We start from the raw sequence: 13,206 nt of genomic DNA, 5'->3' as shown, positions 1-13,206 counted from the left end.
TGGATGGTTTGCATAGAGCCGGTAGGTGCAGCGGCTTCGGCTCTTGTTCCCAGCAGCTGCTGCAGCCACTTGTGCTTCTCACTGCCATGAACTGGGAAGAAGAGGCCTCGTCACCTCTTAAACTCTCTCCTTATCCCCAGCTTGTTGCCCCCTCACCCGGCTCCAGAGCTGCGGGAGGCGGTGGCCAAGGCTTGAGGTGGCTTCTGCCACATTAGGCTGTCTGTGCTCGAGCAGGCTCTCCTTCAGATCACCGCAGCCTCCTCTCCAGCCTCCCAGACTACTCACATCATCGCCTTCAGCCACCGTATGGGTCCCCCTTGGTGACAGGCTGGCTAGGACATATCCCACCGCCCGCTTCACCTCTGTTTGCTTCCCCTGCAGTCAGCTGAAGGGCTCTCGGGGCTCGGACAGCACCGCCCTGGCCTGCCTCAGGACCTCAGCTCCGTGACACCAACACAACCAACTCCAGGGCTCTATCTGTGTCCTTCCCTACTGCCCTCCTGGACCAGTTTCCCAGAGTTGTCCTTATTTATGAGTTAATCTCCAACCCCAGTAGGACCAGTGTCTTCTGATGCCAGCCCCTTCTCAACTCCCACTTCTTCTCTCATGGCCAGAAGAAGCCAGTTTGTTGACCATGGCCCTTTCCAGATGTCCTTCACCATAGGATGGGATGGGAAGGGAAATGCCCTCCCAGATATGACCTCCAGTCTCTGCCTTTCCCATGGCATCCCATCTGCTGGGAGCTCTCTGGGGCTGGGATTGTTGTGAGTTGTATGCATTGTACAGCCCTGAGCTCAACTGCAGAATTAGCAATATGGACTTGGATATCATGCGTGGAGCTTTGCTTTAAGGAGAGGCCAGACCAGCCTCTCTTCCCAAAGCTTGGACACAGGCTTAACTTCTCCTCTAGTTCAGCGGGTCACAAATGAGGGGTCAGGGCCCCAAGTAACAGCATGGTAGTCATGAGTGGGGTCGCGAGCCCGGCAGAAATCCAATGGCATGGCTTTTAGACCCTTGCAAGTTTTCCAATATGATAGGATCCAGACACCTCACTGACGTGAATGAAGGGACCCTGCCACATCTCCGTGAGGTCAGAAAGCACTGTCTTTCCTGTTCCACACCTGGGGAACTGAGGCACAGGGACCTGGTTGTCTAGTGCCTTGCACCTCACGTGAAGTTCAACCAAGGAAGTTCTGCCGGAACGAACCAGCTCCATAAACCATTGCACCACTTCCAGCCCTGGATGCCGGTATCTCTCCCAGCGCGACACTGCGGGCCTGCTAATTAGCTCTGCTGAGAGGCAGATATTCTGTGCCTAGCATCATGTGAATACGGCGCTTGGCAGCATCGGGAGGAGTCCTCGCAGCAGCTGCAGCAGGATGTTGCAATCCAAGGCTGACTTTTCAAACTGGGGGCAAAAATCCCATTTCAGGGAGTCCTCAGGGGACACTGGGACATGGCCCCACAATAGCACCCTGCTTCACTCCTCTGGAAAATTCAGCCAGTCCTGGAGAGGCATCCATGATCAAAGGAGCATTGTGGGAAAGTTTGGGGTTGGCCCCATTTTTCCATCTGTAGGAGGAGGTCAGTGATAGCTGTATAGCTCCCAGAGAGTTGTAATGAAGCTTAGTGCATTCATGGACATAATTGTACCACTTATATGGCCTTTGTGACTATAGGGCCTGCAAATCTTGAATCTGATTTTTCTCACAAGCCTTCCTGTGAGGTGGGAGTGGGAAGGCACTCTAGGTCAGACTGAAAGACTGTGGCAGGTACCAGGGATTGAACCCACCTTTTCTCTGGGTTTGACTTAAGTGCCTTAAATCAGTGGCCTACAGGCTGGATCAGGCCCCTGGAGCCATTTTATCCATCCTGTGGCGCGGTGGCGGCAGCGGTATGGGCTGAGTTGGAAGCAGCTTGTGCTCTGTTTAGAGGCTTCTGCTTCACAAAGTGTCTAACCCCTGCTCCAGTGATCAGTCCATGCGGCGTTGTGCTCTGTTACTCCAGTAAACACTGGGGTGACCCCCCTGACATCCCCTCGGCACGGAAGAGGAACAGCTCCGAAGCGAGTCCTACCCCACATCTGCAAGGCTTCCTCGCCAGAGGCCTCCCTCTGTGAAAACTCTTCTGACTTTTAAACCCTTGTGCCCGTGCAGTCATCTGCACCTTTCCCTCGTTTCCTCATTTCCCTTGGCCCATGCACATATGGCAAGTCTCGGTGCAGCTGAGAAGTTCATCGGTGCCACGTCCGTTCTCCAAGCGCTGAGTTTGCCAGAGCAACAAAGAGGCTTATTGTTTCCCGCACTCATTCCCGTCCTGCCGTCGTGAACAGTGATGCGTTCCAGACCCCTTTTCTTTCCCTCGTGCTACTCTAAAGAGGAAGCAGGGTTTCAGGACTTTCCCCCCTGCTTCTGGCTTTTGCAGTCTTGGCTACATACGTCTCTGTTGACTCGGCTGCACGGCCAGCGCCATCTCTGTTTAAGCCCTCCTCCAGGTCCTGGGCCCACACGCCAGCTCCCGCAGCACTCTCTCCAAGCCAGAGTCCAATTTCCAGCCACTGAGTCAGTCGCAGAGTTTATTTGTTCAGTGGAATATCAATATACAGGAAAACAGCCCATGACCTGCATGGCCGAGAGGCTCTGTGGCTCTTGGCAAGTGCTTGGATATGAAGCAATTATTGATCTGCTCCCCACTGGGATTTCCAAGAGTTTGCAACTTGTGTTGAAATTGTCTAGGAGACGCATCCGTTTCCAGACGAGCCCAGCAGTCACTTGGCCACATTGTCTTGGCCGTATCCCTGGGGGCACAGTGTCTTAGACCAGAAGTGACCAATGGTCCTGAATTTTCCAGAGAAGCAAAGCAGGGTGCTATTGTAGGACCATGTCCCAGTGTCCCCTGAGGACTCCCTGAAATGGGATTTTTGCCCCCAGTGTGAAAAGTCGGTTTTGTATTGCAACGTCCTGCTGCAGCTGCTGTGAGGACTCCTCACGATGCTGCCAAGCACCACGTTCACATGGTGCTAGACACAGAATATCTGGCTCTGCCTTTCAGCAGACCTAATTAGCAGGTCCGCAGGGTCGTACAGAGAGAGATACCAACATCCAGGGCTGAAAGTGGTGCCAATGATCTGGGGAGCATTAATTGTACCCTTCATGTTGCTCCCTGAAGCAAAATCATCTCACTTAAGGCCAGGTCTTCAAAGCCTGGAGGCACCAAAAAGTTGTGGAAATTTTGGGATCATGAGCCCAGGTGATGCCTCAGATGCAAGAACTGAACCCCAGTCACCCAATGCTGAGGGCTGCACATTAGCCTCAAATGCACCCTCTCCTGTTATCATCCATTATGTTACCCCAGGCAGCACAAGAACATGCAAGTGGAGATGTCCCCTTCCCCATCAGGGAAAGGGGCCTGGAAGATGGGATGGGCTGGGAGCGCTTGCAATGGCATGGAGAGATTGCAATGCTCTCCAAAGGATCCAGGGAGGAATGTGGCTGAGGAGATGCAGGCAAACTGGGACGGGAGCCCTATCTACATGTCAGGGTGGTGTGGAAACAGGAGGAAGTCATGGGGTGTCCACGCAGGCCATGAGGAGGGGGCAAGTGGATGGAGCTAAGAGCAACACTGGGGCCAGTGCAAGGCTGGAGGGAAGAGGTTTACTTCAGCCAGCGAGAGGGAGGAAAATGCGAGGGAGCAGGTCTGGATCAATACCAAAGCTTTCAGCCCATTGCTGTTGAGGGGAGGCTCCTTGCTGGCAGCTGGGGAGGTTTATGAGCCTTTTTCTTTGGCTGTTCTCCATCTCTCAGGGACCGCATCCTGCAGCTTGTACTGACAGGCTGGGCCGACACCAGTGAACATGCCTAGCCCATCCCCCCCACGTTAAGAAGCGCATAGCACTGCAGGGGCTCGACCCCGTGGCCTCACACATCCTTGACATGTGCTCTAACCAGTTGATCATCCTTCCTCACCCAGCAAGAATGGGGTCCACCACTGCCCTCTAGCTCCCTGCTTTCTCCAAGCCAGACATGTACCACGCAAAGAGACCCTAAAAACAGCAATGGCTCTGGGTGTGCAATTCAGACCTGAATCCAAACACCCCACAAGGGGCCTAAGTCCTTCTCTGATAGAAGTGCCTTTTCAGAGGCAACAGCATCACTTTGAAAGGCACCATCAGTGCCCCGGGGTGGGTGTTTGATAGTCAGAAAACTCCTGGGCTCCAGGTCCCATCCTCCAAGCCCAGCCTGCAGGAGGGGGCTGGAGGAGCAGAAGGATCCCTTGCTAGCTGGCTAGAAGACCCTCATGCTAAGGAGGGGAAGGAGAAAGAAATGGAGAAGAAAGAAATGAGAGGCATTCTGGGAAATGGGTCCAAGGATCAGAGAGGGTTCTGCGATGCACTTGAAATCTCCTGACACACTTGGTATTTTCATACTGGGGGGAGATGCTGGGTGTTTTGCCTTGGTGTTTCCGTGGGTTTTGGCCAACGTGTCTCCAGGTTCTCAGGGTTTCTGCACCAAGGGCAGAATCTATTGCATCGCCTTTCCTGCTCGTTAGCGGAGAGCGGGGAGTCTGGGTCAGTCCTGCTGTGTCCGGCCGTTACGGCGGGGAGACTAACCAGCGTAGTGGACAGCTTTGATGAAGACGCCAGATCGCGGCGTCATCCTCACCCTCCGGTTCGCCCCAGAGCACCGGGAACAAGCCGCATGCTGGAAGCACGTTAGACCCCGCTGAAAGGCAGCAGCTGTTTGACAACTCCGATGCACAGCAGCGCAGAGCAGGCAGTGCAGGCTGCCCTGTCCAGTGGGAACTGCAATTTCCCCTGCTGCAAAACCTCCTCCTAGGTCAAAAGACAGGAGGCTGCAACACTGCAGTGCCTTATATCCTGCTGCGATTTTGATCCTTCTGTGGGTGACAGTGCCGCCAACACCTCTCTCCAGTTTCCTCAGCAGTCTCCAGTCAAAATGGAGAACTGGACAGGGCCTCTGGTCCATCACATCTAGTATTGCATGCCGTATGATCCCCTTCATAAATGGATCAAAGCTCTGATCACAGAGCCCTGGCCCTGCCTGGCTTGCAGGCACCGAAGGGGTGACTCTATCCAAAGCAGTAAGGCTGGAGCGATTGTGTAAACTGTTTTCTTCCCGTGAGCCCGGCTCTCAAAGGAGATTAAATTACAGGTGTTTGTGCCCGGTTGCACAATTCATCCCTCCTGCTGCAGGTGCGTCACAGGTGATGTCAGCTCCTCAGCCAGCAATCGACCTTGACAGCTCCTTTCACACATCTGACTAGGACCTCAGCCTTTCCTTCCTGATCACTGGCCCAAGGCAAATGCCAAGGGGAATTTATTGTTCTGCAAAGCATTTCTACTTGCCCCAGGGGAGAGGGGTCCTATACCTGACCTAGATGAGGAAATGCCAAGCCTCAAAGTCAGCACTGCTCAATAATTAGGCTTTGCCTTCCCTTCCCTTCATTTCTGACTGCTAGCTGAGTGGAGTGCCCTGCTGTGATCCAAGCCAGGATGCTGGTGCAGCTTGCTCTCATGGCCCAGCTGTAACACTGGCTCCCTGCTCCAGCAGGTCTCCAGGCAGCAGCCAAAGCTAAAGTAAAACTGATTTACAGCAGAAGAGCAGTGTTTACAGCAGTGTAAGAGCATTTGTGCAGCCTGGTGCTGCTTGGCCCATCAAGGCAGAAAACACGTGGGAAGGGGACATCCAAAGCTCATGAGCAGCTCTGGGTGTTCACGTCCAGCCCGAGATACATCGCATGGTGGACGTTCCAATGGTTCCTCCACCCGGCTGTGCAGGCTCATAAGATTTCACGTTGTGGCAACGAGCTTTGCCCAGTCAACAGCCAAAGTAGGCAAGGAGACAGAGCGGAGTGGGTAGAGCCAATGACTTGGCTATTTGGATTTGGAAGGCAGATTGTCTGTGGTCTCTGTGGGTTGCAGGTCTGGATCATGGACAAGAGTAATGGTGCTTGCTCTGGACAGCCAGGAGTTACCTGGCTGGGAGAGTGGTGAAGATGAGGACATTGTTAGTTTTACTGTTGCCGGTGTAGGTGTGTGTCTGCCATGTACCCCACCACATTTTATCAGGTGTGACTGGGGGTCTGAGGACACCTATTACCATGTTTACTCAAATACGAAACAAGGTTTTTTCCCCTAGCTCTTGTCTTATAATTGCAGGCAAGGAAACTTCATTAAATACATTGTATATCATTAAGCAGCTGCCAAAAGCAGCATATGCTCAGTAATGGAAAACAACTATGAAGTTGATTAAATGCAGCCAACATTGAGCATGACTATAAAACATGTGGTCCATGTTGGGCAAACATACTGATTTTTTTTTCCGTTTCCAGGGCCAAATCAGTTCTGAATCCAGTTCTAGATCCAGGTTTGGGGCCTGCACATAGGATGCCTGACATGGATTTGGTAACATCCGAAGCCCCAGGCTGATGAGTCTGGGAAGGAGAAAACTTGCTGGTGTGTAGTTTCCCGTGCCTCTCCCCTGTGCATCAGGTAAGTGTGGTTTTCTCTGACTTCACCATCGCTTTGAGGAAGAAACAGGCTTGTTAGTGGGTGGTCTCTAGTCACACTACCAGGAAGGTATCGCCTGCCATGCCTTTTCTGTTAAATGGTTTGTTATTGGGAGGAAGATGGTTGGTCCCATCCCCCTAGGTGCCTTCCTTTGAGTGTCCCAATTGTCCTTCCTGCTTGGGGCTCTGCCGAGCACTTTGGTGCTTGGGCCCACTAGATTTGTGATGGAGGGGATTGAGATGTCGTCTTTGCCCGAGCGTTCCCTACTGCGTTCTTGCCTTACTTACGCATCTTCCTGATGTGGTGCTGTCCTGTGCCCAGGCATCTGACTCTCTACTGGGGCTCTACACTTGCTGTAGGCCCACCGGTCATTAATCCTTGCTTCGCTTGGTCCTGCCAGATACCAGTCTGTGCCATAGATGTCCGGTGTCCATGAAGCTTTTGCTGGTAAGTCCCCGGACCTTTGCTGGTCCTGGGTCTCACTGAGAACCCCTTCCTGGGGCATCCATCAGGTCCCTGCATGGGGACCGGGTTTCAGATCTGGCCTTTCTGGGACAGCTGGGGACCTCTCTTCCAGTTCCCCTGATGAATCTTCCGCTGGACTTTTTATCCTGGTCTCAGTGGTCCGGGAAGCCAATCGGCCCTTGCACACTGCTGGAAAACATGCCCACGTTGATGTAGGAGCTGGTCCTAGCTCCTTCTGGCCTGTCTGTTTTTTTCCCCCTCTTTCTCCTTTTGCTGCGGTGTCTCCATCTGCTGTGGTTTCATTTTTGCTGCACTCTGCTTCTAGTGTGGTGCCCTGCCACCTCCGCTCCTTGTCTGGCTGAGGTAAGTTTTTTCCACATAGTGGTAGCACCACACAGTCTTGAGCAATTGAGTGTTACTCAGTTGATAGAATTCACAGCTGATTTGTCTAATCTGGCCCAAGACCCAAAGTTTAAAAAAAAAAAAATCCACGTTCATCTAAATGGTGAGGCCACAGCTGGAGTACTGCGTCCAGTTTTGGGCTCCACAATTCAAAAAGGATGTGGAGAAGCTTGAGAGAGTCCAGAGGAGAGCCACGCGCATGATCAGAGGTCAGGAAAACAGATCTTACAATGACAGGCTGAGAGCCACGGGACTCTTTAGCCTGGAAAAGCGCAGGCTCAGGGGTGATCTGATGGCCACCTATAAGTTTATCGGGGGTGACCACCAGGATCTGGGGGAACGTCTGTTCACCAGAGCGCCCCAAGGGATGACGAGGTCGAACGGTCACAAACTCCTGCAAGACCGTTTCAGGCTGGACATAAGGAAGAATTTCTTTACTGTCCGAGCCCCCAAAGTCTGGAACGGTCTGCCAGCTGAGGTGGTTCAAGCACCTACATTGAACACCTTCAAGAGTAAATTGGATGCTTATCTTGCTGGGATCCTATGACCCCAGCTGACATCCTGCCCTTTGGGCAGCGGGCTGGACTCGATGATCTCCCGAGGTCCCTTCCAGCCCTGATGTCTATGAAATCTATGAAATCTATGAAATAAAATACATAAGGAGTGCCCAGTGCACACAGTCCCCCTCAGCACCAACTCTTTTCAAAGTCGTGGTGAGCCACTATATTGCATACATCCCAATTTCCTTTTCATTCCCACAGCTGAGCTGTGCCTTTCTTTCTCATTTCCAGTGATTCCTGTTTCTTCAGCAGCCTTAAATGCCTGACAAACTTCACTAAACAAGACCCCAACCCGTTCATCTAGAATCCCTCTATCAACTCCTCTTTCAGCCTTTCACATATGTTTAATGTGGCCCTGTCCTCCATCAGGTGGAGCCAAACCATGATGCCCTGCACTTCACCTGCATTTTGGATGATCCCAAGACTCATGACAAGAACACCCAATTCCAGTCAAGATTGGGGGGTCATTAGCACATGGAAATTTTGTGGTGGGTATCTGGAATATACACACATATTGAGCAGGGTTGCCAACTCTGGCTGAAGCTATTCCAGGAAATATTTCCCCAGCATGATGTAATGTCATTAATAGGGGTGCACAAATAGAGATTTTTTGAGTTATTACCAACGGCCAATTTTTAACAAGCTATATCAGTTGATACCAATTCAATTGCCAGCCTGCAGCCGGGCAGCTTGGAGAGCAGTATCCAGCTATTAAGTCTGTTGTGGGGGAAGGGGTGGAGGGAGGAAAGAGGCATGGAGGGGCAGATCAAGGACCTCACAGTGGGGGGCGGGGCTGGGGCAGGGGTAGGTATAGGCACCGTGCTGCCAGGGCAGGGCGCAGGATGGAGCTGAGAGTGGCTAGTTTGGGGGGCATGGGAAGGGGGTGGCGGCTCCCGCTGCTGCATGCACTCCAGGAGGGCATGGGGGGCATGTGCCCCCAGATCTGCAAGCAGGGAGAGGGTGGGGTGTCTCTGTGGGCTGGGGTTGGGGGTGGTGCCGGGCTCTTCCCGGTAGGGGGCTGGGTTGTACTTGGGGCGGGTGGTAGAGCTAGCAGCAGGGGCTATGGCGGGGGGGAGGCTGCAGCCACCCAAAATTCATTGTAGCCCCCCTCCCAGAGCTGCTGCCACCTGCCCCGAATGCAGCCCTGGCCCAACCCCCCAGCCGGGGAGAGCCCAGCACCGCCCCTGGTCCCAGCCTGCAAGGGCAGCCCACCCTGTAATACACACAGATCCAGGGGGCACATGTTCCCCATGCCCTCCTGGCTCTATCCCAGCTGTGCAGCGCCTACCCCTGCCCCAGCTCTGCTCCCCCTCCTACTCCCTCCCTCAGTGCTGGGGCCTTGATCTGCACCCCCTCACACCCCTTCCCTCACAACAGACTTACCAGCCAGACCCGCCTGCTCTCCATGCTGCTGGGCTGCGCTCCTGGCCATCTGCATGCAGCGGGTATGGACAGGGCATTTATCAGCGACATTATGGGCCGCATCAGCCAAAAAAAAGCTGATTGCCAATACTGTCAATTTTCCTTATATCAGTGCTGATCTGATAAGGGACTGACGTATCCGTACACCTCTAGTCATTAATTGTACGGTTCAACCCATTCACAATATGAGTCTCCCAGACTGCTTTCAATAGTCACCGACCTCCATCACCTTCATCACCAACCTCCCGCAGCTCTTCTTCTGCTCCCTGATCTCAAGAGCCGTCTTATCCCTTCAAGCTATGCCAGCATGAATTCACGTTGGCGTCAAAGGCTCATGCTGTGAGCTGACTGCCTTTATTAGATCTGCTGCATCGCTAATGGGGGGATATTACCCTAAGTAGATTCATTAAAAGCCAATGTGGGAATTAGATCAGCCCTGCCAGGAGCAGCTCATTGCACTGAACAGCTGCTGTCTCGCAGCTTGCCTCAAGTCCCAGGACCCCTGTGATTAATGTCACCCATTCGGAGGGCACCACATGGCTGTGCTGCAGCACGCGTCTGAGGGGCGTTGTGTTGAGTTGTAATGAAAGGCTCCTGCAGCCTTACAGCCATTTAGGCTGCGCTTCAGTCCAAGACAGGCCAGGGCATTTCAACCGCTGCTTCCTGCACTGAGCCTCTCATCAGCGAGAACCAGAAGGACACGAGCTCCAGACTCATGTCTGCAGCTATTTTTCTACCTACCCTGACCCCATTTTTCCCCCTGGCTTTCTGCACTGGGATAGAGTCCATGCAATGTTTGGGAACCCGGGAGCTCGTGCCCTAAGACGGTGGTGATGCTTTCTGGCATCCAAATGGGTGTTGGGAGTTAGAGCTGGGACAACGCAAGGAAGCAGCTATGCAGGAAGGTGCTATACAAGGGTTATAAAACCAAGGGTTTTTTGCCAGAAAAGAAACGGTGGAAGAAAATGATGAAGGATCGTCTACATCAGGAAGCCGCTGCAGCCACAGCTTTGCTGGCTGAGCGAAGTCGGCCGCTTCCCCTATTAAAGACATTGCATATGCCAGCAGAGGCTAGCTAGACCACCTCCCCAAAGGACACGAGCCAAGGCAGATGAAGCCCTCTTTTGCCAGCATGGCGATGTCCAGATGGAGCGTTATTTCAGAACAGCTGCATCAGCAGGGGTGCATCTCCCCCTTGCCAGTTGTGCCACCCCCAACTCTGTTGTGTAACCGCAGCAAAGATCACAGCCGCTCAAGAGAACAACCCAGTGCCCGTGGGAGTCTGTGACTAACAGCCCGAGGGCCCTGACCAACAGACAACACGCGCCTGCGGCATGTCCAGGATTTCCTCTTCTCCTTGCCGTACACTTCTCTGTTCTCAGGGGTTTTAATTCTACCGAAGGGACAAAGAGAGGAAGAAACAAAAGGCCTCGTTAGCTGTGAAAGCTCAGCCTCGCTGCCGGCCCCCACACACAGTGGCTCAAGGCTGCCATGGACCAGATCGGTTGCACAATCTTGGTTCGGGGGAAGAGATGACTTTCCCTGGCATTACACTGACCAGGGGTCAAAGCAGATCTCATCCTGCAAGTCAGGCTTGTTGGGTGCATGGGGAGACTGTCCCTTCTCAAGGTCCTGGGTACCGCCGGGAGCGGTGCTGGCGAGTCGGCAAGGCCTGAAAACACCAGGAGAGGTTGATGCACAGGGAAATCTGTGCAGTGCAGGCGCAGGGGGATCCGCCTGCTGATACTAGAGGCAGCAGCTGAGTTTAGTGCGGGGGATATTGTCCGCAGCCTGGACTCAAAGTGGCACTTCCTAGGGAAGGTGCGACGGTGGAGCTCTGCGTTAATCCAGGCGACAGCCTGGGGAGGAATTTGCTGACCCTTGCAAATAAAGCTGCCTAACACAGAGCCCCACAGGCCCATTTCCTGCCCCCACAGGGTGAGGCTGTGTCCTGGGAACCCTGCTGGATTGGATGCTGTGGGGAGAGCAAATGTATTTGCTTATTAAATAATCCCAGAGTGGAGGCTCCCGCTCTGAAGAGCACCCTTGTCCCCCAGGGAGGGGGTGCGGGCGCTTTGATTTGGGAAGGGGAGGGGAAGTGGAGTCCTTTTCCAACGTTATGTTGGGGTTGGTTTTTTTAAGAAAGTCTGTTAACAAAGGCTGGCAGAAGCTGCGGGCTGAGCGAGATAGGCCGATGGACCAGCAGCAACAGCCGCACCCCAACAAACTGCCCCTGCCGGGCACCGCGGAGACAAGAAACGCCAAGCGAATTTCTTTGGAACAGTGCAAACTTTGGAGGCCGTTTTCTAAGGAAGAAACAATGCAAGTCGCTAGCAGGATGCAATCATAGGGCTTTTTCTGCAAAGGAGGATGACTTAATGCTCTTCCTCTCAGCTGCCATGTGCTGCACGCACAAGGGAGAAGTGCTTGGTAGCCAAAAAGGCATCTGCCCCTTCTCACTGCCCAGCAGAAGGTGCTGTAACAGGGCCTGGTTTTCCCAAAGGGTGCCCCCAAATCCCAAGGGTCTTCTGAAAAGCTCAGCTTTCCGGTCTGACTTCCCCTTTGCTCCCCAGGATGCGAATTTCTGCTGTTAAAGCCATGGGTTTCACTGAGGGTGTCTCGGGGATGAATGTAGCCCAGGGACAAACATCCTTTCAGGCCAAGAACAGAGAGCACTATAGCAATCCTGATGGAGCCTCACAGGCTTTTACAGACATTGTGTAACCAACACCGCTCCCCAGCCCTGCGATGCAGCCACTTCTGGAGCAGAACGAGGCAGGTGTTGTGCACAGCTAAGCAAGCACTACCCCGTAGCATGTGCACGCTGGGAGTGGAGAATAAAGAGAAACTTCTGTGTTGAAAGAATCAAAGAACCGTAGCGGTATACTATGGAAAGTTACAGAGGACTACCTGGCAGCTAGCATTGTAAAATGGGACCACTATAATGCACTGCCGGTGACGCGTAGGTCTGTGCACCGGAGTTAGGAGGATTCCCTCTGGATCAGGGAAGGGAACACGGGAAGATGGGCATTTTTGTGGGTCCTACCTGTAAATTGGACAAAATCAGGAGTGGAAGCAGGGCTATATGAAATGAAATGAGCTGCTTCTGCAGACATTCAGGAGCCCGGCTCTGCCCCTTCCACACCAGCTCACGGGACACATCCGTCGCCTCATTCCCATCCCTCAGCATTTCCTATTGAGGATGGGATAGACATGCCCAGATCCCAGCCCAGAGCAGCACCCAGGTAACTTTCAGCACCTGCCCCTGCCACACATGACAAATCTCCTACACATATCGTCCCCCGTCCTCTGCCAGCTCTGGTGCCAGGCGCACAGCACTACTGATTCTCAGGTGGTCAACCCCAAGGAAAAGTGACTGTCATGAGTCCTGCGCTTGTGCTGGGGGTTGGACGAGCCGCGGTCCTGTCCTAGACTACAGCCAGGCATGCTGCTGGGCATCCAGAAACAGTAAGTGAGAGATAAGTCTGCTCCTGGAGACCCTCAGCCCCCTTTTGGGAAAGCACCAGGAACTCTATGGTAACACTGAGATGTCACTTCTTTACCCCCAATGACCCTGAAACCCTTTCCAAAGGGAGGCCAGTGTCCTATCCCCACTTCAAAGGTGGAAAGACTGAGGCACAGAGCTGTGCCATCTCTCACTTCAGGTCAGCCAGCAACCCCGCCGCGCAGAATCCAGGTCTCCTGAGGCCCCAGGCCCCTGGGTGAAGCATGCGAACATCTGTACCCACATCTGCAGAGTCCGGCAGAGATCAGCGCCGCCTGTGATTCTTTCCATCGCGGTCGCAGAGGGGTAAAACTCGCTCTACC

At 53.5% G+C, this 13,206-nt stretch overlaps 1 protein-coding gene across 2 annotated transcripts in view; it reads right to left on the bottom strand.

Moving 5' to 3' along the window:
• P2RY6 (pyrimidinergic receptor P2Y6) overlaps positions 1 to 13,206 on the bottom strand; it is a 57,468-nt gene that overhangs the window by 19,393 nt on the left and 24,869 nt on the right. The gene's annotated exons all lie outside the window — the stretch shown is intronic.

The sequence above is a fragment of the Crocodylus siamensis genome, chromosome 1, assembly GCF_052110815.1.
Source record: "Crocodylus siamensis isolate JL-2025a chromosome 1, ASM5211081v1, whole genome shotgun sequence".
Classification (NCBI taxonomy): domain Eukaryota; kingdom Metazoa; phylum Chordata; order Crocodylia; family Crocodylidae; genus Crocodylus; species Crocodylus siamensis.
Note: the sequence above shows the minus strand (reverse complement) of the source record. Positions and strands in the feature narration are given on the sequence as shown.